This window comes from Sminthopsis crassicaudata, chromosome 3 (assembly GCF_048593235.1).
Source record: "Sminthopsis crassicaudata isolate SCR6 chromosome 3, ASM4859323v1, whole genome shotgun sequence".
Taxonomy (NCBI): domain Eukaryota; kingdom Metazoa; phylum Chordata; class Mammalia; order Dasyuromorphia; family Dasyuridae; genus Sminthopsis; species Sminthopsis crassicaudata.
The window spans coordinates 245,948,024-245,970,714 of NC_133619.1; the positions used below are offsets into that span (position 1 = coordinate 245,948,024).

The 22,691-nt window shown below is 33.0% G+C and overlaps 1 protein-coding gene across 2 annotated transcripts in view; it reads left to right on the forward strand.

The window, feature by feature from the left end:
- GABRB3 (gamma-aminobutyric acid type A receptor subunit beta3) overlaps nt 1–22,691 on the forward strand; it is a 307,324-nt gene that overhangs the window by 152,142 nt on the left and 132,491 nt on the right. Inside the window, exon 1 of one of the 2 annotated variants that reach the window (XM_074300321.1) lies at nt 10,241–10,259. The exons of the other annotated variant lie outside the window; for it this stretch is intronic. The gene's annotated coding sequence lies outside the window, so the exon portion shown is untranslated. Of the gene's footprint in view, nt 1–10,240; nt 10,260–22,691 lie in introns of those variants that run through there. 2 annotated transcript variants of the gene reach the window in all.

Genomic DNA, 22,691 nt, shown 5'->3' on the forward strand with positions numbered 1-22,691 from the left:
CCAAGCCTTTCTGAATTCATTCATCCTGCTGGTCATTTCTTACAGAGCAATAATATTCCATAGCCTTCATATACCATAATTTACCCAACCATTCTCCAATTGATAGGCATCCATTCATTTTCCAGTTTCTAGCCACTACGAAAAGAGCTGCCACAAACATTTTGGTACACACAGGTCCCTTTCTTCTCTTTAGTATTTCTTTGGGATATAAGCCCAGTACTAGCAGTGCTGGATCAAAGGGTATGCACACTTTGATAACTTTTTGGGCATAGTTCCAGATTCTGAGCTCTATTTTCTAATTTTTACCACAAAAACACCTAAATGTGTGATGTGAACCTGAATCATGTTAAAAGAATATATATGCATATGTATATATATATATATATATATATATATATATATATATATTATATACACATATACATTTTGCAAATGAATAAGTAGACTCATCTAAACATTTAGTAAATTTGTTTTATTGTCTTGATTGCCAGCACAAGTTAATTATTATTACTAATACCTGTATTTATATAGTAAGAATTATAGTAGTATTTATTATTATAGTAGTATAATGGTTTGCACAATTGTGTGTGTATATATATATAATATATATAATCTTTTATTTGATATATGTGCCATTTAGATTACAATAAAATGTGCTTATACTCATTCTCAAGGAACCATAAAACAATTCACAAAATTTTGCTATTGCTAGTGAAATATCGTGGTTCCTTTGTTTTTCTTTGGTTTCCAAGAATTATGCCTTTACTTAATCCAATGACTCCATGGTATCCTAAGTAAATGAGGAATTTCTTTTTTTTTTTTTTTCTTTTTTTTTCTTTAGAATTTTTTTCCCACAGTATATATGCATGAGTAATTTTTTTATAATATTATCCCTTGTATTCATTTTTCCAAATTATCCCCCCCTCTCTCCACTCCCTCCCCCCCGATGACAGGCAATCCCATACAGTAAATGAGGAATTTCTTAAAAACTTGGATATAGGGTTAGCTCCTCAATGGAACAGCTGGTTATTATTTAAGGGCTCTAAATAGATTTTCCCATACTCTTGTTTACTTATTTTATTATTGCTTAAATTTTTAAATTCTATTGGTAGATTCTATCCTTGGTATCAGAAATATCTTTCCTAATAGTAGTAACTAGAAATACATTTTATATAGTAAATAGCTAAGAAAACAGGTATATTTACACAGACTTAAATAAAACATGCCTTAATAATAAGAATTAAAAATGAAAAAAAAAAACAGGAAGGAGTCAAAGGAAAATAAAGGAGAGGAGAGGAAAGGAGAGAAGAAGAGAGGAGAGAAAGAAAAGAAGAAGGGAGGGAGAGAGGGAGAAAGCAATTTTATCTACTTTGCAATTTTCAAAGGATTATGCATTTGGGGTGGAATGAAAGCTTAAGAGCACTTAGGTTGGTAGAATAGTGTTAAATCTAAAATTAGGAACACACTTTTATTTGAATCCTTCCTCAGATACTTACTAGCTACAGGATTTTACCCAAATCACTTCGCTTCTCTATACCTCACTTTCCTCATCTGCATTATAAATTAGATCATTTTTGAGTTCCCTTCCTTCTTTAATCTATGATTCTGTGAGGTAATAGAGCTTAATTTTACATCTGAGGAAACTGAAGACCCAGAAAGTTTAAATAACTTCTCCAAATTTATACTGATAAGTAAATATCAGAACCAGGTTTAGAATGAGAGTCCTCTGACTCCAAATCTATCATTCAAATTGTACCATTAAGCTTAACTGCCTAGGTCTGTAATGAGCTGTCGTCTCCAGAAGCTGCCGGATCACTCTCTGGGAAGAGATCTGCTGTGTCTTCTACTCAAATCTCTCCGACAGATTCTTCTTCCTGTAACGAACCGTTGTCTCCAGGCAGTTGCTGTTAACTCTTGTCCAAAGAAGTGACTTCCCTTCCTGCAGAGAGCCCCATCAAGCCTGATGCAATTCAGAGTCTTCCTCTTGAATCCTGGCTCTGAATCTCCTCCAACTCTTATCCTTCTTCAGGCCGATCTGCTCTCTGCGCCCAGTGCTGTCTCTTTTTATCCTCCCAGAGAATGGGCGTGGGATAATGCAAGGGCTTCTGGGAAGAACCACCCCAGCCAATGAGCTTGCCCCCTCTATCAAGACAACCTGAGTTCTCACCTTGTAATTGTCCAGAAAACCTGAATTCTCACCTTGTCACCATCCAGACAACCTCAGTTCTCACCTAGTAATCCCAACATAGGTCAATAAATCAGGGGGAAAAAAAAAATTGAAGGGAAACAGAACTGGTTTTTGTTGTTTTAGTTTTGCTTTTTTGTAGATCAGAGATAGAAAAAAAAGCATGCTATTTACAGACTGAATAAGGATCTTATTGGCCAAATGAACTGAGCCTAGTGCCTGGCACATTGTGGTTTGTCTTTCATCTTCCAGGATGACATCACGATCTTGTGGTCAGGTGTTTGGCTATGACTAATTAGTCCAGTATGAGCTCAAAAGTTTTTACCATAGATGGGGTATGGAGATGGAGCTGTCACTGAATTTATGTATCTTGTGTTTCTTTTATGCTAGTATGATTCTGCATCTAGTTGGTGCTTAATAGATGCTTGACTGTCTATATGTTTTCATTATATGCAATTCTTTGCAAAGTGCCACATAAAGATTCAGTATTTTTTCTGTTTACTGTTTTCCCCTTCTTTTCCCAATTTCTTCTTCTATTAATTCTCAGTATAGTGGGAGAAAGGGCAAATATTCCTTTGTAACAGAATCACATCATTCAGTCATCAGTGAATGAAAAGAAAGGAAAGGGAAAGAAGGAAGGATGATTGGTTATATACAAGCAAGAATTCTTTGTGAGTTCAGATCTGGGCTAATGAAAGATAATACCACTTTCCCAGCCACTCCTTTACAAAGCAATTATAGGTTTGCGGAAACATGCTGTTTCTTTATTCCCTTTTACCAGTTTTTTTTTTTTTTTTTCTTTTTTACTAGAAGAGTTACTAAACCTCAGTTTCCTTATTTGTAAAAGGGTAGTTTTGGACCAGATGACATTTAAGGTCCCTTCCAAAACTATCATTCTATGAATCATTAGTTTCATTGTTTTAGATAACTAATAGCTAAGACATAACATGGTTGGGATAGCTAGGTGGCGCAGTGGATAGAGCACCATCCTTGAATTCAGGAGGACCCTAGTTCAAATCTGATCTCAGACACTTAACACTTCCTAGCTATGTGACCCTGGGCAAGTCACTTAACCCCAGCCTCAGGAAAAAAAGAAAAAAAACAAAAAACAAAAACACATAACATGGTTGCTGTAGTGACTATTTGATGAAAAATCTCAGCTTTCAGGATGTTTATATTTAATAGGTTGGATATGGGAGTGTTGGTAAGCCAAATATATCTATAGCTAGGTGGAGAAGGAATAGTTGAGAGTTTCTCTTTTCATCTTTATCCTCCTCCTGATATAGTTTTATTGCTAGTGGTAAGTTTGAAATGAGCTAAAAATTCTTTGTTAGAAAAGATACCTCTGTATATGAATCCTTAGTGTCTAACACAATATTTGATGCATAGTGGGTATTTAAAATTTAATGATGATTGATTGACTAAAATGAACCAAGGGGCATTGGACTAAAAAATGCAAAAGAACCAAAAAACCCAGAATGAAATAGTAAAGATAAAAAAGAAGATAAGTGGAGCAGAGTATTTTATTTGTCACCATGTTCACAAGAAACAAGCTTCAGACAACAGGTTTTGAAATGAGGATTTAAAAAAAAAATTAGATGTAGATTATGATTGACTCAATACTTTTTTGGGTTTTCTACTGGGATTTTGAAGATCTTTTATTCTCCATCTCCAATTTGGGAAGCAAAATTCTTTTTTTTTTAAATTGTCTTTTTTGAATAGGCCTATGATTTTATTGATATGTAAACAAGAAACTTCTTTTACATATATTGGCACATTCTCTGCAATTTATAGTTGAGCAAAACAACAAAAAGGAAGATGCTACTCAGCTTCTCTATGTCAGTGGTAGAACTTGAATCCAGGTCTTTCTGACTTTCAGACATGTTCTCTATCCATTATGTCATATATCTCTCTCCATATTTGGAAACAGAGCATTTAAATATATAAAGTTTATTTTTTAATATTATCATTTAATTGTGCATTTTTAATGTTCAGGAAAAAATGGCTATATATTTTTTCAACCTTAAGCAATATAGAGAAAATCCTATAGCTTTATGAAATGAAACAGATAAAAGAATTTTTTCTTTAAGTATTTATTTATTTTTATTATCATTACATAAGGTATGTGTATCTGTGTGTGTTTCTGTGTGTGTTTCTGTGTGTGTGTGTATGTGTGTGTGTGTGTGTGTGTGTGTGTGTGTGTGTGTCTAAAAAGGCGAATCTGGATCCTTACATTGACAGAGGTTCACTTTAAAAAAATTAAATTACATGAAAATAGATTTAAAGTAAGAAAGCTCTTTAGAAGTCAAATAGTCTAATAGTTCTCTAGAATAATGTTTAATATAAAAGGTAACTCGCTTCACTTTTCACTTTAATTTCTTTTTGAAATTATTGAACATGACTTTTCCTTTTAAACTCAGATTCCCATAAAAGAACACTTGATTAACTCAATAATGTTTCTGTTAATTACTAAAGTTTTGTTTTTTAAGTCTACTAAAAGCTTTAGGGACACAAGAAGTTTAATTTATTAAAAATAACAGAATAAAACAAACCATTGGAACTTCTGATGGGAATTTCTTGTATCAGCTCATCTCTGAGGCCTCTTCCATCTCTAATTTCCCATTAGTTTTTGTTTCTGCTGACTGGGATAGCTAGGTGCACAGTGGATAGAGCACCAGCCCTGAAATCAGGAGGACCTGAGTTTAAATCTAGCTTCAGACACTTAACACTTCCTAGCTATGTCACCCTGGGCAAGTCACTTAATCCCAATTGCCTTAGCCAAAAAAAAAAAAAATAAATAAATGTGCTGATTCCTGATATCTGAGAAAATCACATCATTTTTGCATTTATATAAGGAGACCAATAATAAAGAAGGGAATATTGATTTATATATAGAATGATTTTTATTGATTAGTCAATAGCAGAGCCAGGTTTAAAACTCAAGTCTGCTGACTCCAGATCTATCATTCACATTCTACCATTAAGTTTAAATAATTGCCTAGGTTGATGAATGAGGGGGGTATGGAATTAGAAGGGAAAATGCACTTTTTGTTTTGTTTTTTTATAGACAGAGACAAAAGGAAAGCATACTATTTACAGACTGGATAAGTATCTTATTTTCCAAGTGTACTGAGCCTAGTGCCTGGCACATTATTGCTTGACCTTCATCTTCCATGATGACATCTTTCACTTGCTGCCCCCATTCCTGAAATTTTCATCCTCTGCCTTGATTCCTTCATTTCTGCCACTTGGATTTCTTGGTTTCTTTCCTATATTAGTTAAAAATCTCATTTCCTTCAAGAACTCTTTCTTGACTCGTACCTTCCCTCTGTTGATCATTTTTATTTGTCCTGTATAGATCTTGTTTGTGTATTGCTTTCTGCATATTTTTATTTGGCCATAGGTTCCTTGCAAGGAAGGACTGTTCTTTTCTTATCCCCAGTGCTTAGCATAATGCCTGGTACATAATAAACACTCAATAAATACTTGTTGCCTGATAAGGTTTATAGAATCTTAAAGATGGAAACAATCTACAAACTCTATCCAAATATAAATTCCACTGTCTTTAGGGGTAATTAACCCAGGACACATAGAATTTAAAAAATATATATGGAAATATATTTCAGTATAATTGATTTTGTTTGTAATTTTATGCATTTAAATGCATTATTTTATGAAGGGGAAAATAGTTTTCAACAGACTGCCAAAGAATTCTATAACACACACACACACACACACACACACATAAATTAAGAACCTTTACCTAGAACATGTCTGACAAGTAATTGAGTACCCTTTACTAAAAAGGAATCTAATTTTAGAGGTCTCAGCACCTAAAATAGATGATTCCATTTTTATTTATTTTGTGTGTATAAGCTATGTCCCAAAATACATTGGTATGGAACACTCCCCTTATTATAGAGATAAGGTCCTGCCCTAACAGAGAGGCAGGGCAGAGTTGCTGAAAATTTCAGTTCTTAGACAGTCCCAGTTTCTCCCCAAATAACAAAGCGATCAAAACTTATATGGAACTTGATCATACAACTATTTTAAATAAAATAAAGGAAGCAAATAGACATACTCCTAGCCTAGTATGCTCTTTCTCTGAAGAGAGCAGAATGACCTCCTGCCCCAATTTCTTTTTTCCCCTCCTTGCAGGAATGCATGTCTCCCTTGGAGAAGGATGGTGGGGTAGGAGTGGGAATAAGAGTCTAGAGATGTTTATTCTATTCCCCTTTAAGCCACACATGACAATACCTTAGTCATATTTAGGTTTCTCAGTACATACAAGGCCCATTTCTTTCCTCACATTTGTAATACTTAACTTTATGGAATTATTCTTAACATTGAATTGAACACTGGTTCCTTATAGCTTCCATCCATTAGTTTCAGGTGTGTCTTTCAGGTTAAGAAAGATAAAAATTCTCTTAAATATCATGATATAATTGAATATCTACTGGACTTGGAAATAATAGCTTCAAATTCTGTCTCTGACATGTCCTACTAAGAGACCTGTTAGTTTTTTCACCTGTTAAAATAAAAGATTAGACTTGATAGTCTCTAAGGTTCTTTCTAGGTATAAAATCTTATACATAACTTATGAGTAACATAATTTCAAGAACATATAAAATTGATAGTGTCCTTATTCTTGAACATCCTGGCAAATAACCTCAATTCCTTCATTGGCTTAATAGTCAATATTTAGCCCTAAAATCAAACTGTTTGAAAAGTAAGAGAAGAAGCATTCTAGTATAGTAGATAATATACTTAGCTTGCAGATAGAAAGACTTGAATCTAAATGTCTGCCCCTGACATCTACCATGTCATTTTACTTTCTGACCCTCAGATTTCTCATTTATAAGATGAAAGGGTTGGATTATGTGCCATTTAAGAGTCCCTCCTGCTCTAACTTGTGATTTCTATACAAAATTCAAAATCAGTGGAGCTAGATGGTTTAGTAAATAGAGTGGTAAGCTTGGAATCAGGAAAACATATCTTCCTAAGTTCAAATCTGGCCTGAGTCACTTATTAACTGTGAAACCCTGGACAAGTATTGTTGTCAAGAAAAACCACAATTGGGGTCACAAAGAGTCAGACATAACTGAACAACAACAAAGTCAATCCAATTTTCTTTTACCCAAAACATGTTTCTGTTTCTAATTTTCCAATTTTTGAAAGGATTACTAAACTGTCATTAGCTTAAATTTAGTAAAGTAGTTGATAAAGTTTTTCATGCTACACTCATGGGAAATTTGGAAATATTGAAATAGCATAATTATCTGCATTTGGAGTTGATGAAATGGCTGAACTGCAAAAATAATATTTAATGGCTTGATTATTTATGAGTTCATTGGAAGAAAGGAGCTTGAACCCATGCTGTTCAACATCAAAATAAAACAAAGTGAAAAAATAACTTGGATAAACATATGGATAAGATGTTTATGAAATTTGCAATTTATTCAAAGTTGGAAGTAATAGAAATAAGATTCAAAAATATTTTGATAGAATAAAACATTTTAGAAAATCTGATTAAGAAGAAATTTAACTGGAATATATCTTAGTTGTTTTATTTTTACTTGGGTTAAAAAACTTCACAAGTGTAAAAATAGAATTATACTGGATTATTGTATTTGTTTTTATAATTTGAGATTGCCTTGGCAAGTCTTTTTGGCTTCAATGTCATGCTGTTGACTCATAGACTCACATGAAGTCCATTAAAAAATCCCCAAATTTTTTTTTATATAAACTATTGTCAAGCCATAACTGTCTGTTCTCCTATTTATTCACCTTATTTTTCTAAAATTTAATTGTCATACTGTACATTTATCTATAATACTTTATTTATATTATTAATTTTTTAGCCTTTCAAGATCTTTTTAGATACTGATTCCGTCATTTGATGATTTAACTGTACTTCTGATATCCTCTTCATTTGAAAATTTGTTCTACATTTTCCCTAAGTTCAGCAATAAGAATGTTGAACACTCTGTGGCCAAGGACAGTGCTTTGGAGAACTCTGTAAGAGACACCTTCTAGTGGATAATGAACCATTAATAACAAGTCTTTCCCTCTACTTAGTCTATTATTCAGTTATCTCTTCATCTTGTCTAGATAGATAATTACTATAAGAAACGTTATTACTAGAATCTAACTATGTTTAGAGTTTTTTTCTAATCTAAAATTTTTATAATCCCATTAAAAAAGAAAATTCAAATAATGTTACTGTCTATAACTTGCCACAAAAGCAAAGCTATTAAGTAGGATAGTCCAAATTTGAACCCGGTTGCTTCCTGTCTTGCTCTTACAAGGTTTCTACACCTGTAAAACTGATATAATGATATCTGTAGTACCAATGTCATTAACTGATTTTGATGATCAAGTAAGATAATGTATATAAAGCTTTTTACAAATCGTAAAGTAAAATATACAAGTTCACCCTTGCTTCCCTAAGTCCTCACCAATCATGCCTTTGATAATTCTACTTGTTTCCCAAAGTGAGAGAACAAACTTAACTGGTTTGTAGTTTTCAAAATTAATCTTTATTTTTTCATTGAAAATCAGATCAAAATTTGTGTCTCTCCTGTCACATTGAATGTCTTCTGTTCTCCATGATAATTCACAGATAACTCAAAATGAAAATAGATTACTTCTGCATCCTTTCTGAGATCAATTATTATCTCCCCATTCAACACTAACCACTAGTTTTCTATCTTTTCTTGCTTTCCAGGCATACCTTAAAAATCTTGTTGGTAGCACATTTTTTCCATAAAGTGTTTAGCTTTTTTGATATTCTTCTTTTAGGACTGTTTCACTTTTTGTGTACCTTTGCTCTCATCTTTTGAACATGAAACCAAAGATCACTAGAATGGTGTTAGTGTTTTTGGCCCTAGTTCTTAATTTTTAATTCTTTATCAGAATGATTTATAATTTCAGAAATTCTTTCTTAAAATGTCTTATTCTTATTTAGACAGCTTTACTTTTAGATTCAGAAATCATTAGCTTATACAAGGATTTACCTTAATATTTTGAATTTCTGCTTTTGAACTCTAATATACATATCTGATTATATTTGATATTCCCCTCCTTATGTATCATGAACACAAAGGTGATTAGGCCAGTTTCTTTCAAGACACTTATCATTTCTGTTTCACTAATCTTTCATTGATCTAGATTAGCTCCTGTTTTCTTTATTACTTCTAAATTCAGAAAGAAAAATTGTATTTTTTTAGAAACTCTGACATCCAGAAATTATACAGATAGTTGAAGCCCCTCATCATAACCATATTCTTCCTTCATGTCAATTTAGTATTTTGTTTTAGGAATTCCACTTTACCTTGATTTTCATCTTCCCAGGTAGTCTGTAATATATTCCCCACAAGTCCTTAAGCATTTATTAAGTTCTTATTATTTACTAAGCAATGGGGTATAAAGCAAAGCAAAAAACAGTCTATGGCTTCCATAAACATAAAATCTAATAAAATAGATGGCATAAAAACAACTAGGTAAAAAGAAAATATATCCTAGATGAATTAGCCCCAAAAAAAGCTTCTTGAAGATTGTGGGATTTGAACTGAAATTTGAAGGAAGCCAGAAAAGAATATTGAAATAAGGATAATTCACATGAGGCCAGGTCAATGAAAATGCAAGGAATTGGGAGGTAGAGTATTTTTTGGTATGTGTGAGGAATACCAAAAAGGTCAATATCTCTGAATTTTAAAGAATTGAAGAGTATTGGTAGAAAGTAGAAAAGATTGGAAAGGGAAAAATATTGGAAAGACAGGGAGATAATTAGGTTATAAAGGGCTCTAAAAGTTAAGCAAATTTTATACAGCCATTGAAGCTTATTAAATGGAGGAGGTGAAATGGTCAGATCTGCACTTTAAGAAAATCACTTTGCTAATTGACTAGAGTAGGAAGAGCCTTGAGTTATGAAAACTGTAATCATTGTAATCATTCCGTTCTGAGGTGATTATTTCTATTTGTACTTCCATTTATTTTTACTCAGATTCTCTTGACTTTTTATCTCCTTAGGTTCTTGAATCTCTTCAGTGACAAATATTACCTTGATGCAGTCGTGAGTCCAATTTATGTCATCTGATCCTAAATATTTCTTGTTCTTAAAACAAGCTTAATTTTCATAACAATATCATGAATGAAATCAAGAAAAGATTCCTAAATTAAATAGAGAACACATGAATGTTTGTCATTGAGGCCATCTTTATATTATCTAATTTTTTTTTCTTCACGAAATTTGTCAACATTTTGGTTTTTCAATATTGTCTTTTACCAGTGAATTGAGATGGTTGAAATGGTCCTTGAGAAAGATAACATGGAGTTTAAGAGATTGAATTGGTGGACTAGCTCCACAAGGATAGAGTCTAGTGTTCTGATGATGTTTTTTTTATTTCTTCATTTTCTAATTTAGTGCTCTGCATATATAATATCTTACATTGACATGAGTTTGTTTAAATAGTTAAAGTGAAATATTAGTAATGACAGCGTACCTGGATTGGGCCATAGGAACATAGATAGTACTGGAAGAGTCATCTAGACACTTTAGTTCAAAATTCCTTTTTTTACTAATGAGAAAACTGGGCCAGAGAGATAGTTATTTGTCCAGCATTGTACCACTAGTAAGAATATGAGGTGGGACTTGAACCTATGGCTTCCTGATTCCACAACAATATATTGTCTGAAGAAGAAAAAATGCGGCATTTTACTAAATGAGTGGGAGACAAGGGATACTAACAACCAAAGAGAATTCCTAGAATCCACCATTTTGGGAAGATATAATTAGTATGCATATATTCAGAGGTGGATCCAAAAGGAGAAGAAGAGGAGGAGAAGGAGGAGGAAGAGGCAGAGGAAGAGAGGGGATTTTTCATTTGGTATTTTCTAAATGAGAAATAGGATGTTTCAATTAGAGAATAGCAGTCTTTCAGGGTTATTTTCAGTTGTATTCCATAATATCCTGCTTACTTCATTATGCATCAGTTAATAGTCACCTAGATTGCTCTGCATTCTTTGAATTAATGATTTGGAGCCCTTTTACTTTTACTTTCCAGAATAATATGCTTCTGGTACTAATCTAAAGTCTTTCTCTCAAATCTTATTTTTCTTGATCTCTCCACAAGTGTAGACACCAGTGATCATCCTATCGTCTTGAATAGATTTTCCTCCATCTGTTTTTGTGAGAGAGCTCCTACCTGGGGCTTCTCCTTTTAGTTTTCTCAGCCCATCTAAGTCTGCTTTTGTAGGATCCACTTCCTAGCCATGCTACTCACGATAACTGTGCCCTCCGAGGCACTGTCACTTTCATTAACTTCTTCCTTTCTATTATCTGGTTGGGAATCATATGAACTCCCATGAATTCAAAGAATTCATTCAGATAGTTTTTTGCCATGCTTAGTCATTTCTGCCTTCTCCAGTTTTTTGTTTAAAATCTGCCTCTCTTTGCATCACATTGAACTTGTTGTAGAGTTAGAAAGCTCAGAAGGAAAACTTGCCTATTATGAACAAAAGTATAAAACTATGAAAAGAAAAAATGAAAGTTAATAAATCTAGGAAGAAGAAACATCTTAGAATTAAAGGGAACACTAAATTCAGAACAAAAAGGTAATTCCAATATGAGAGCAATGTCCCATATGAATTTCTTTCTTGGGCAACTGATTGTTTATTTAGGAGATTTGGACCTCTAATTTCATTTGTGAAGGAAAACTGTCCATATAAACTCCCTATACTTCTGCAAGGCTGCCATTTTTCTGTAATTTATTACCTTAGAAGTTCTTGGAACAGTGGGTAAATAGCTTGTCCATGGTCAAACATCTTTATTTGACCTAGAGTTTCCTGACTCCAAGTCTGCCTTTCTTGAAACTACACAGCAATGTATCTGGCAGCATGATGTGTTCCTAAAATTACTTTTAAATGTTACTATAGTATACTTGATAGAATGCTAAGCCTGGCATTAAGAAAAGCTGAGTTTAAATACAGATGCAGAAACTTAATAGCTGTGTGATCAAGTGATCAAGTCACTTGATCTGTCTTTGCTTGAGTTTCCTTCCCTTCCTATATTTGTTATAAAGATCAAATGAGATAATGTGTAAAATGCTTAGCACACCAGCACATGTTGTTTAGTCATTTTTAGTTGTACCTGACTCTTCAGGACCCTTTTAAGACTTTTTTAGTCAAAGATACTGGGGTGGCTTGCCATTTCCTTTTCTACCTCATTTTACAGTTGAAGAAACTGAGGCAATTTCAAGTGATTTGGTCAGGGTCACATAGTTAGTTGGTTTTTGAGGCCAGATTTGCCTCATGACAAGTAATCCTCCTTATTCCAAGTCTTGATAAATATTTAATAAATGATTAATCAAGCAAAAGCACAAAGGCAGTTTAAGCACAGAAAGGCATTTTGAACACTATTCAGAGAGCTTAGGATGAAAACTCTTAAATTTTTAAATAAAAAATGTGATCAATTAAAAGAATCATTTCTAATACTGTAATTTATTATTTCTTTTTCCCATGATTTATTTATTTGATTTTTTTTTTGTTAGCACAGTTGTGATTTCATTGATGTCCTGAGGTCCAGGTGAGGAAACTATGGATACAGGGTAATATTTACTTTTCCATTTATAGTCTTTAGAATGATGCTAAATGCAACAATAAAATAATAATAGCTAATATTTACATAATATTTAACGTAATATTACATACATTTGCAAAGCACCATTTTTCTTCACTTAATCAGAGCAATGCCACCAGATAGGTGTTAATATTCTCCTCATTTTATAGAGTAGGAAACTGAGAAAAGTGATTTGATCAGGGTTATATAGGAAACATTTTTCAAAATCAAGGTTTCTACTAATGATTTCCTGGTTTAAAGACATAACTTTTTATAGCTTGTCATCTCTGTAAATGAAAGGAAATTGAAAGCTGTTGTTTGAAACCTCTATACCATGCCAGCTGACTTAGCACAACCTTATTAATCCTAGTAATAAAACACATTTACAGCAAATGACTTTCTTATTAAATAAGTTTTTATTCAGTATATAAGAATAAAAATTATCAGAAGATATATTTTTAAAAAAAAATCAGCCTTAAGGCATTTGCCTTAGTATTAAGAAAAAGAGAGAGCAGGAGAAAAGGAGAGGGAGGAATAGAAGTTGGGGGAAAGGGAGAGATTATTTTACAGTTATTATGAGTGTTATTATTAATCTTTCATTGCAAGGGTTCTATAGGAATATTTAAAGTTATAGTCTTCCACTGCTGCACAGATTTTGAGAATCACTGACCTGAGGAATTTCCTACAGTTTCCAAGTATCACTGTATCACAAGACACAAAAGAGAGGATTACATTCAGAATCCTTTACTCACATAAGGGACAAGCTTGGAACAGTCAGAACAGTATATAGAATGCCAGGCGAGCTCAAAAAAGCAGCTGTGCCCTTTGGAAATGCTTTTTATTTTGAGTTTTCGAACACATCATGCTTAGATTAAGGCAGCTTCCTTTGTTCATTCATTCTATCTCCTTACTGGCAAAGGCGCTGGTCTTAAATGCAAATGTACTTCTCATTATGGGCTCTGTAGACTTTTCTTTCCCCTTGTGTTCTCTACTAGGGAGAACAATGTTTTAACTTCTATTTAAGGCTCAGAGTGATGATGATTTGGGCTTTTTTGTAGAATTGTTGAGTTTCTTTTTCTTGTGGGAAATTAAAGAGGATTGGTCCCTATAATGAATGTTCTTCCACCTTCACAAAGGGTGGGTGATCAGGGTTATACCAATGTAACTTCAGGAAGAAAAAAAAGGGAAATGGGCCATTTTTCCCTTTTTCTTTATTTTCTCATCTATTTACAGAAAGAGAAAGGTCCATGTCTAGATGATTAAAATTATGAAGGAATCTGATTTCACTTCCTCTATAATTAATTATGTCTAATACATTTCTACTCTTTTAGAAAATATTCTTGCCTCCATTATTTTTGTGCCTCAAAAAATTATAACAACAATCATAATTTACTCATCAGTTTTTAAATGACACTGTCAATTTACTAAAAATGTACACCATCAGGAGTGAGATCTGGATGCTTTTAGAGAGTGAGCAAAAAAGTTTACTATGATTGACAATTATACAAGCCCTAAGGAAGTTATGTATTATATATCTAAGGCCAGCAAGGACTTTTGGGATCTAATAATAATGATAGCTAACACTTAGATAATGCTTACTATGTGTTAGGCACTGTGCTAAGTGCTTTACTAGTGTTCTCTCATTTGATCTTTATAACAGCATTGGGCGCTCTACCTAGTGCCCTACTTACCTTCCAAGGGAATTCAGTTTGTTTTGGAGAGATTGCTGGATGTCACAGTTGACAAGCATTGGACCTGGAATTAAAGAGAAACTAATTAGGTGGTGCAGTAGATAGAATGATGTACCTAGAGTCAGGAACTTTCTGAATTCAGATTTGGCCTCAGATACATGCTAGATGTGTGACCCTAAGTAAATTCCTTAACCCTGTTTACCTCAATTTCTTCATCTGTAAATGAGTTGGAGAAGGAAATGGCAAACCACTCCAGTATCTCTGCCAAGAAAACCCCAAAGAGGTTCACAAAGAGCGAGACATGACTAAGATGACTGAACAACAACAACAAAGTTCAAATTTAGACTCAGACACTTACTAGTTGTGTGATCCTGGCAACTCACTTAAAAACTCCTGGAAAGTCACTTAAAATTCCATTTGCCTAAGTTTTTTCACCCATAAAATAGGGATAATAATAGCTTCTACTTCCAAAAGTAGTTGTGGGGAATAAATGAGATAATAATAATAATAAAGTACCTAGCATGTACTTTGCATATAGTAGGCCCTTTGTTTCCTTCTTTCCATACTGCAATACATCAGCTGAGCAGAGACAGAGAAGAAAAAACCCAAATTCTCCAATACATCTTGAGTTAGAATGAAGCCTAGAAATGCCTAGTTTGAGCCTTAGTATCACAACTCTTGCTCCTTTTGCTATTTGGTTATAAGAATTAGTCTTTTTTTTTTTTTTTTTTTTTTTTTTTTGGTAAGTTAAGTGATTTCCAGGGTTACCCAGCTACTTAAATATCTGAAGGCATATTTGAAATCAAGCACTCCTGACTCCAGCCCAGTGCTGTATCTACTCCCCTACCTAACTTCCCCAGAACTAGACTTCTTATAGCTATTCTTCTGACCCACTTTTATACATGAAATGGCATAATAGCTTTCTGGAAATGAAGCTTTTTTTGGTAAACTTTGTCTATTGTTGGTCACTTGATAAGGATAGACTTGATCAACATGGATTAATAACTGCTGTGTTCTCCTGAAGGAGAGTGAGCTAGGAAATGAACCATTTCAAGGACACACTGGAGCATCATTTAAAGTAATGTATTTTGTAATGTAATTTGGTGCCAGATGATAGTAGCATGCATATGATGCCAGACAGTCATGATCAAATATGGAAAGACTTGTCATGAACACAATCATTGTGTTAATATAGAGGAGATGAGATGCAGCTGCAGAAAGCACCAGGCAATAGTAATCCAGGAAGGCGTGCATTAGCAGTTAGATGTCTGCTGTTTTATCTATATCTATGCCCTAGGAAGGAAATGCCTCTTCAGCAACTTTGAATATAAAGGAAAACAATATTCATCTGTATACAAGTAGAGAAACAAACCATCTGTCTCTACTCTTCAGCTGAATATTATCATGACAGTTTTCCCCCCAAATATGCAGCAATGAAATGATTCTCCTTCCTAAAAAAAATCTTTTGAGTTTTAACTCTTTTCATGTTTTGAGGCAGTATCCATAACGGCGAGAGAGAACTAGGGTTCCAGTCTTTACTGACACATAACTTGATGTATGATCCTGGGCAAATAACTTAATTTCACAGTTTTCAATGACTCTCTAAAATAAGGTTCTTAAAACTGTATTATTTCATGGACATCTATAGGAATCTGATGAAAACTATGGACCCCTTTTCAAATTGATATTTTAAATACATTAAATATAATTTTTAAGACTATTCATCTATTTATCTTTATCATCACCATCGTCATCATCATTTATCAGCTACATACTAACAAGTTCATAGTAACTACGTTAAGAACCCTTGCTGAAGTTATAACTTAGGCACTGTAGTTCACATTGGTAGAAGGAATTTTCTCATTAGAAAGTGCCTGTACTTGCTATGCCTCCTTCTACTTTTTGCAGTTATTTTTTACCTTTAGGGAAAAAGCTATAAATATTTGCACTGATTAAAAAAAAAAAGTATTGCTCTTGGTTTTATTTTGCTTTCTTTGAAATAATAGTTTACATGTTTGCAATACAATACAATAGTTTACATCTTGTTTAGACATTCATTTTCTTTTCTCCGTTAGTTCTTTTGTAAAAATAATTTATCAAAAGAAAAACAAAAGTCTTAAAACTTCTTTACCTTGAACTTACTGGAATCTTAATATTTAAAAACTCAAACATTGAAGACTGAACATGTATCATCTCTATCTGTTCTTCTGTACTAAAGTAATCAAATCTATAAATTTAAAAAAAACCCTTCTATCCATGGCAGAAAATAAAGAACTATAACAAAATCATAGGTCTGTTCATATATGCACACACAAATGCATCTCTGTGTGTATATGTTGAATGTACATTATATATTTGATGCCTCATATCATGCCTTTTCATATTCAAATCATGTTTCTTTCATGAGCTTTTTCCTGCCCATATTAGTACATACTGATTTGTTTTCTTATTGAAAACATATTTAGTTATTTTCTGTATTAATGGTCACTCCCTTATCTTAGAGTCTTAATTTTGTCTCTCCAATCTGAAATGGAAAATAAGTCCTCTATAACTACATAAAATCACTGGCTTGCTTTTGTAAGAGCCCAGGGTCACTTATAAAAATCATAATGAGCCATCAGAGAAGGAATTCCTGAGAGGTATTGCTAACTTTGCTATTTGAAATTATACTATCTTATATTGTTATCTGAAGCAATTAGATGTCTTAGTGGATAGAGTGTTGGGGCTAGAGTCAGGAAGTCCTGAGTTCAAATATAGCCTCAGATACTTGCTAGCTGTCTGCCCCTCTGTAAATCACTTAACCTTGGTTTGTCTTAATACTCTGGAGAAGGAAATGCCAAATCACTCCAGTATTTTGGCCAAGAAAATCTCACAGACAATATTAGTGTGCTATCATCCACAGAATTACAAACATTCAGACATGATAAAATAATTATTGTTATCTAGTGTAGGTTAATCTGAGTTTCAGTATAATTTAATTTTTTTAAATTTTTTAAAATTAATTTTATAATTATAACATTTTTGACAGTACATATGCATAGTAATTTTTTACAACACTATCCCTTGTACTCCCTTCTGTTCAAAATTTTCCACTCCTTCCCTCCACCCCCTCCCCTAGATGGCAGGCATTCCTATACATATTAAATGTTATAGTATATCCTAGGTACAATATATATGTGCAGAACCAAATTTTGTTGTTGTTGTTGTTGCAAAGGAAGCATTGGATTTAGAAGGTAAAAATAACCTGGGGAGAAAAACATAAAATGCTAACACTTTACACTCATTTCCCAGTGTTCCTTCTCTGCATATAGATGATTCTGTCCATCATTGATCAATTGGAACTGGATTAGATCTTCTCTATATTGAAGATATCCACTTCCATCACAGTACATCCTCATACAGTACTGTTGTTGAAGTTTATAATGATCTCCTAGTTCTGCTCATTTCAGTCAGCATCAATTGATGTAAGTCTCTCCAAGCCTCTCTGTATTCATCCTGTTGGTCATTTCTTACAGAACAATAATATTCCATAACATTCATATACCATAATTTACCCAACCATTCTCCAATTGATGGGCATCCATTCATTTTCCAGTTTCTAGCTACTACAAAAAGGGCTGCCACATACATTTTGGCACATACAGATCCCTTGCCCTTCTTTAGGATCTCCTTGGGATATAAGCCCAGTAGCACTGCTGGATCAAAGGGTATACACAGTTTGATAACTTTTTGGGCATAGTTCCAGATTGCTCTCCTGAATGGTTGGATTCTTTCACAACTCCACTAACAATGTATTAGTGTCCCAGTTTTCCCATATCCCCTCCAACATTCATCATTATTAGTTCCTGTCATCTTAGCCAATCTAACAGGTGTGTAGTGGTATCTCAGAGTTGTCTTAATTTGCATTTCTCTGATCAATAGTGATTTGGAACACTCTTTCATATGAGTGGAAATAGTTTTAATTTTATCATCTGAAAACTGTCTGTTCATATCCTTTGACCATTTATCAATTGGAGAATGGCTTGATTTCTTATAAATTAGAGTCAATTCTCTCTATGTTTTCCAGATGAGGCTTTTATCAGAACCTTTAACTGTAAAAATATTTTCTCAATGTTACTTCCCTTCTAATCTTGTTTGCATTAGTTTTGTTTGAACAAAAGCTTTTTAATTTGGTGTAATCAAAATTTTCTATTTTGTGATCAATAATGATCTCTAGTTCTCCTTTGGTCACAAATTCCTTCCTCCTCCACAAGTCTGAGAGGTAAACTATCCTATATTCCTCTAAATTATTTATGATTTCGTTCTTTATGCCTAAATCATGGATCCATTTTGATCTTTTCTTGGTATGTGGTGTTAAATGTGGGTCCATGCCTAGTTTCTGCCATACTAATTTCCAGTTTTCCCAGCAGTTTTTGTCAAATAATGAATTCTTATCCCAAAAGTTGAGATCTTTGAGTTTGTCAAACACTAGATTGCTATTTTTATTCATTATCTTGCCCTGTGAACCTAACCTATTCCAATGATCCACTAGTCTATTTCTTAGCCAATACCAAATGGTTTTGGTAACTGCTGCTTTATAATATAGTTCTAGATCAAGTACAGCAAGACCACCTTCATTTTTTTTTTCATTACTTCCCTTAAAATTCTCAACCTTTTGTTGTTCCATATGAATTCTGTTGTTATTTTTTCTAGGTCATTAAAATAGTTTCTTGGAAGTCTGATTGGTATAGCACTAAATAAACAGATTAGTTTAGGGAGTATTGTCATCTTGATTATATTCACTGGGCCTATCCAAGAGCACTTAATGTCTTTCCAATTATTTAAATCTGACTTTATTTTTGTGGCAAGTGTTTTGTAATTTTGCTCATATAATTCCTGACTTTCCTTTGGTAGATATATTCCCAAATATTTTATACTATTGACAGTTATTTTGAATGGAATTTCTCTTTGTATCTCTTGCTGTTGGATTGTGTTGGTAATGTATAAAAATGCTGAGGATTTATGTGGATTTATTTTATATCCTGCTTAAAATTTTCTGAATACAAAGGCTCCAAATTGATATTTCTTCATTCCAATGATTTAGTATTCCAAATTGTCTCTTGCTATACGAACATATTGATGAACTGATCAAGGTCATGAATGATTCTTTAATTGCAATGGCCCTTTTCCATCAGGATTTTTTTAAGTATTTTCTATTTTCCATCATGTCTTTCTGAATCTTGTTTTTCCTTTTCTTCTCACTTTTGTTTTCCCTTGCATTTTTCCCCTTGGTTCTTGCTTAAATGGGCATTAACTCCTAGTCTCTTTTATAACCTCATCATTTTTCTATTATTCCCTAATCTCACTGTCACTCTACTACACCCTAAAAATGAATGTCCCTAAAGATTTTGATGTGATTCTAGTTCTCCTTTTGCTATCTCTTTCAACTAACCCATTGGCTTCCCTATGCCACTTATTACTTATTCAGATGATTGCAATGTTTATATATCTACCCCTAAATTTTCCTGTGTTTCATATTCCTTGCTATATGTTTCCACCCAAATATTCTCATCTCACCCTACAAACAATGTATCCAAAAGTGAATCTTTTAACCTAAGTCTATCCTTCCCCAGATGACCTTTTCTGTTGGTCATGGTAAACTGAGATATATGATAGTTTAAGGGATACAGTGGTGAGTGCCACCTTAGAATACTTTTCTTGTTGAGATTTTTCTCTCCACACTTCCAGATTTGTATATCTCTAATTGGGCTGTTTAACCTTCTTTTAAGTGTTCCAAAATTTCACACTGAATAGCTTAAATATTCACAGGAAAAGATGTATTTTTCATGTGTGATCCATGAAGAGAAATATAATATTAAAAGGTATGTCCTATAATGTTTCCTCTCTGGACTTTCATGATACCATACTTTTCCATGAACTTAATGTATTCCTTCAGGAGCACATTAAGTCCATGTAGATCCTGACACTTAGGTTAAGTACTGTTTTCTTCTTGTATTTGTATACTCATGCTCCTGGCAGAAAGCATTACACACCATAGGAAAACTTCTGATTAATAGATTTCAATCTTGGCTGCTAATATCTTTGATCATCTTCCAGATCTATATCAGATATCTCCAATGATCAGATTTTTGTATTGTTTGCTTTGTTTTAAAGAAGTGGAATACTTGCAGAAAATGGTGTAATCCAGTGTGGGACCATTTCTATGTGTTGTTGAAGTAGAATGAAAAAGTATGTCATGGCATTTAAGGAAATTGGGGAATTGGGAATTTAACACAGCATCAACCAGGACATTGAAGCCTCTTCATATAAAGCAGGAGTTGAAAGAAGACAGTAAGATAGTGAGCCAGATATTTAATTTTTTGAGAAAGAAGGAAGGATGAATAAGAATCACTATAAAACATCAATTACAATTTGAATTGGGTAGAAAATTGTGATACTAGATGGAGTAGACTCTAAGAAAGTCTGAGTTAGATATAAGATCCATAAGGGAAAATAGCTTGAAAGACAGCCAGAAAGATAAGCTAAAGGCAGATTTTTTAGGGGCCATACTGCTTCCTTATTAAAAGATTACATAAGGAAGGAAAAAAAATCCACAAATACATGAAGAAAAAAAAAGACAAAAACAATTTTCTAAGGAACTGATGACTTTTATTTTTTTTTAATCATCATTAATTTCTTACTTTTCCTATCAGTATCTTCGTTGGCCATTTCTTCCAGGTTATTAAAGGATTAAGACAGGTCCTTAGGAACTTTTGTGATGCTCTTAAATATTTTTATAACAATTAATTTATTTATAATCATACAGTAAAATTTAAAGTAAAGTAATGGATCCTATATTGTACTATCATACAGTTTCATTCAAAATGCTTCTAACTGCTTCTAACACCTTCCACAAACTAACAAAAGAAAACAATTAATACTTTTTAATTCTTTGTAATAGCACATTTGAAATCATGACCTAAATGTAAATATAAACTTATTTTCAAAATTTTAGTTTTACTTTTCAAGATGAAGTCCCAATCAAACCTTCCCCTCCCCGACTTTTCATTATGAAATATCCATCTCCATTCTATGTGGATTCTCTTTAAGTATTTTTTTTTTGCTATGAATTATCTTAAATCACAAGGCCTTCATTTCCAACTTAAAGTGAAAGGTTTTGAATTTGAACATGGTGACATTCTATATTGTATAAGGAATGGTTGAATTAAAATACAGAAAGCATCATGAACAAGTTGGCTATTAGATGTTGAAATTTCTTTTGATTGTGAATTTAACTGAATGGATGGATGGATGGATGGATGGATGGATGGATGGATGGAATATTTAGTAAGCAATTACCATGTAAAAAAGTATCTTGTCTAGTGCTATAAATACAAATAAAAAGATAATATAGTCTCTGCTCTCAAGGTGCTTACATTTTAACAGGGGAGGTAACTCATAGGATAGGTTTCAACTAAAAGTCATAAATAAAAAGTCCCATGTCATTTGGGATATAGCAGTGAGTGGGAAAAGCTCAAAAAGTCAAAAATATAAAATACCCCTCAATCTTTTATGGTCCCTTTAATCATCATAGGATACTAAGACAAATCTACATATGTAATGTTGGTATCCTTACTGTACAAACTTTGTCTAGGTACTAGATAATCAAATCACATCTAAATGATTAATGGCAATTTAAATAAAACCAGATGACATAAAGCAATTATTAACTTGAAAGGAACTTAATAGGCTCTCCCAGAAGAGAAGAACATAAGTTAGTAGGTTTCATTATGAGCCCAAAGTCAACAACAAATATAATTTCATGGGATGCTTCATCATTATCCTTGTAATGCTAATGAGTAAAACAACAGACTTCAGTTGAGATAATTGCATCTTATATACCACCTTCTGTTGTAGATGATAAAGAAGCGTAGCAATTTATTTAATAATTTGACAAGAAGATTCAGTGGGTTTCAGTGAGAAGGTTGACACATGAGAGAAGAGTGAAATAATTGTTAAAAAAAATTTTAGGATCAATTATCAAAGGAGACCAAAAACTTATAGGCAATCCAGAAACTTCTCCATTTTTAAAGAACTTTCCTTGAGATTTCACATCAAATAATATATGAAAAAGAGAAATTATTATATTGTAAATAAAAATAAAATGACCAATTACAGAATAATTTGTCTTTCTGAACTCAAATCATTAACTAGTTAG